The sequence below is a fragment of the Pteropus vampyrus genome, unplaced genomic scaffold (assembly GCF_000151845.1).
Source record: "Pteropus vampyrus isolate Shadow unplaced genomic scaffold, Pvam_2.0 Scaffold27, whole genome shotgun sequence".
Taxonomy (NCBI): domain Eukaryota; kingdom Metazoa; phylum Chordata; class Mammalia; order Chiroptera; family Pteropodidae; genus Pteropus; species Pteropus vampyrus.
In genome coordinates, this window is record NW_011888808.1 from 6,019,883 (window position 1) to 6,024,317 (window position 4,435).

Below are 4,435 nucleotides of genomic sequence, written 5' to 3' on the forward strand. Positions count from 1 at the left end.
CATTAACTGTTAGGATGGATGTAGATATTCATTACAGCCAGACAACAGACTCATTTAACTGCATACAGTACATGATTATATACCTCACCAATGACTAGAATGCAAATTCAGTTTCACATTAGCTTCATTTTAACTTAAGCATGAGCCAATAGCACAAATATTCTCTTTACAGTTGATTGTTTTCTTTTCTAATTTTTCTCCCCAAAGAAATCATTGAGTTTTTATTTTTGAAAAGAAAAATATAATAAAAAAGAGAAAAAAAATGAAAGCTGTGGACAGAGAAAAGTGTTTAATTTAGAATTATAGTCCCTCTGTTGTGACTCACATAGACATTAAACTTTGCCTGTGAAATTATGCTTTCTCTGTTGGAAATTTATGCTCTAGTCAACTTAACCTTAAACTGGGTGAGTTTCAGCTTTTAAATGCTTAACTAATCATCATCATAGAACAGGTCACAGTCACAAACTTTATTGGAGCTTGCAATGAAATTCAGGAATTTGCTACCTTCCTTCCACAAATGATAGAATATCATTTAAAATTTTGTGAAAGTATATTAAACAGTAAATTTGTAATTTATTTTATAAAATTAGCACTTTTAGCTGAGTGACTATATGTATAGAAAATGCAGACCTCGTGATGTTGTGTTTTTTTACTATATGGCAATAAATATTTATCCTCAATATAATCTATGACAAATTATTTTGTTAATATAATATGCTTAGAGTATAAACAATATTAAGGTTACAAAATATAGATTTGGACAAGATTTTACACACTAGTCTACACACTTGCTGAGGAAACAAAAATTTTAAATAATTACAGTAGTGTTTCTGAAATTAAATTTTAACTTCTATCATACTGTAATTTTAATGCAACTAATGTGTGGTTTGCAAGATCATCAAAGAGGAGAATGTTTAGGAAAACTTCAGAGTAGAAATGATATTAATGTACAGGTTGAATGAGATAAAAAATAAGCAAAATTAAAGAAAAAATCCAGATAAACAATACTCGCTCAGTCTTCTTACTCTCTCTCTCTCTATGCCAATGGTAAACCCTTACCATCTCTCTAGTTTTGAATTATCCATAATAACATATAATTAAAATCATATAGCATGTAGTCTTTCCAGACTAATTTCCTTCACTTAATAATATGTAAGATTAATTTATGTTGTTTCATATGTTGATAGCTTATTTATTTTTATCATTGAATAATATTCCGTTGCATGGATGTACCCTGATTTATCCTTTCACCTCTTGAAGGACATCTTGGTTGTTTTCAGTTTGGGAGAAGTGGGGATGATGGAATAATGCTGCTATAATCGTTTATATTCAGGCTTTTGTATAAACACACATTTTTGCAGTATTCTGTGTAATATCTAGGGAGTGTGATTGTATGGTGAGACTGTATTTATCTTTGTAAGAAACTGCAACACTATTTTCCAAAGTGGCTGTATCATTCTTCATTTCCACTAGCAATGGATGAGAATGCCTGTTATTCTGAAACCTCACCAAAGATAGGTATCATTAGGCTTTAAATTTTAGCTATTCTAATGGGAGTGTGATGGTTTCTCGTTTTAATTTACAGTTCCCTAATTATAAACAATGATGAGCATTTTTTCATCTGTGTGTTTGTCATCTGTATATCTTCCTTGGTGACTTTTCTTTTCACCTCATAGATGGGCTTATATTTTGCTCACTTTTTAATTATGATATTTGATCTTTTATTAATGAATTTTAATAATGAGTTTTTATTTTTTATACAAGTCCAATATCATATGTGTTTTGAAAATATTATGACATTTATTGGCTTAGGGTTGTTTTTACTATTCCTTTATTTTCTTCTTTATGTCCATGAAAGCAATATTTATGATCTATTTCTGAAATTAAGTGTTTTTTTTCTTGTTTAGCTTGGCTAGAAATTTATAAATTTTATTGATCTCTGAAAGATACATCTTTTAGTTTCTTCAATGTTCTCTATTATATTTTCTACTTTCATTTTCATTTATTTCTAATTTAATTTGTATTATTCATTTTCTTTTGCTGGCTTTGGCTTGACTTTTTAAACTTAAGATGGGGCTTAGGTTATTAACTTTAAATATTCTTTTCTAAAGTATGTACTTAACTGTTATACTTTTTTCTCTAATTACTAATTTCACTGCATCCTACAAATTTAGATATGTTGTATTTTCAGTTTTCTTTAGTTCAAAATATTTGTTAAGACTATTGTTATTTACAGATGCATTAATTTTCTAATATTTAGACTATTGTTATTTACAGATATGTTAATTTTTTATCTTTTTATTACAGATTTCTAGTTTAATTCTCTGTGTTCTGAGACATGCTTTATATGTCTTCTATTCAGCAAATTTTTAAAAAGTAAGATTTATGACACAAAAATATGGTCTATTTTGGTAAATAATCCATGTGAGATGTGAGCTTGAGAATGATGTGCACCCTGTTGTCAACTGATGGTTTATACTATAAAAGTCAGTTGTCTCAAGTTGTTTGATGGTACCATTCAAGTCAACTTTATCCTTAACTGGTTTTCTGCCTGCTCGTCCTACAAATTACTGACAAAGGAATATTGAAATTTTCAGTTGCAATAATGGATGTGTCTATTTCTAACTTTGAATTTGCCTCATGTAATCTGTTGGACTCATACATGCTTAAGATCGCTTATCTTTTTGGAAAATTGACCTATTTATAATTATTTAAAGCTGATCTTTTATACCAATACTTTCCTTTTCATGGAATCTCTCTCTTTTTTTTTTTTTCTGAAAATGATATAACTACTCCAGTTTTATTTTGTTTTGAATTAGTCATATATGTCTTTCTTCATCCTGTAACTTTTGGCCTGTATATTTATTTATTAATTGGGTTTCTTAGAGATAACATATAGTGGGACATTTTTTAAAAAATTCACTTGGACATTCTGTTATTTAATTAACATGTTTAGACCAGTCACATTTAAAGTGAATATTGATATTATTAGGTTAATATCTGCCATGTTTAAAACTGTTTCCTATTCTTTGCATTTGTTCTTTCTCTCCTTCACTCTACCTGCTCCTTTTGACCTCTCCGGTATAAACTGAGCATTTTATATGATTCCCTTTTACAATCACTATTATGGTACACTTTTTCTTTCTTTAAAAAAAACTTGTTTTTTGATTTCCCTAGAGTTTCCAATAAAATTTGTAAATAATATATATCAACTTTCAAATAATCCTATGTCCTTTCATATATAGTGTAAGAATCTTATAACTATTTTCAATTTATTTCTCTGTCATTTGTAACATTGCTCCCATTCATGTTAGTTATCTATATATGTTATTATCACCCAATGCATTAGTATTATCATTACTTTAAAAAGTTATCATTTTGATCAATTAAGAATAAGAAAAATAAAATGTCTTATTTTATCTTTATTTCTTCTTTAACACTTTCTTCATGTAGTTTCTGACTTATATAATATTCTTTTCCCCGAAAATATATTTTAATATTTCTTGGAGAGCAGGTCAATTGGCAACTATTCAACTTTTTGTTTGTCTGGGTAACTATTTTTTTCTTCACCTATGAAGAATAATTTTATTGGATATAGACTCTAGATTAATAGTATTTTATTTCAACACTTTAACTATTTCACTCTGCTCCCTCTTATACTTGCATGATTTCTGATGAGCAATCCAATCAACTCCTATTCTTCCTTTCTAGGTAAGGTGTTCATTTTCTCTTTCTTCTTTTATTATTTTTCTCTTTGTCATTGTCTTTCTGCAGTTTAAATAGTATATGCCTAGATGTATTTTTAAAATAATGCTGCTTGTTATTCTCAGGGCTTTCTAGATCTGTTTTGCTTTTATTATCTTCTTTTTTCTGTTTGTGTTTTATATGGAAAGATTCTACTGAAGGATCTTCAAGCTGCCTGATTTTTAACTAGGCTTTTAAAAGTTTATATCTTTCTGCTTACAGTAATCATCTATTCATGACTGCTTTGGATTCTTTCCATGAAAGTCTTTAATATTATAATCATAGTTACTCTAAATTTTCTTACTAATAATTCCAACATCTGTGTCATACCTTAGTCTGATTTTGATACTTGCTTTGTCTTCTCAGATTTTTATTTTTTCTTGACTTCTGTCATCCCATGAAAAATTTTGTTTAAAGCTGTTGTAATAGGTAATAATAACTAAGACAAAAAGATTTTTAATGTGAGATTTTATGTTTATGTTTAACTAGCTTTGTGGTGTTTTTAATGTTTGCTGTACCTAAAGGTACCAATGACTTCAAATTCATCTGCTGTCTTCGTTTTTGTCTTCTTTAAGGACATTTCCTAAGAGTATGTTTGTTGCAGGAGTTACAGCAGTAATCCCCTATAAATATACATAAGCGTTGTCAATGTGGTAGTAAGGTAGGCACTGGGGAGTAGAAGTAGTCATAT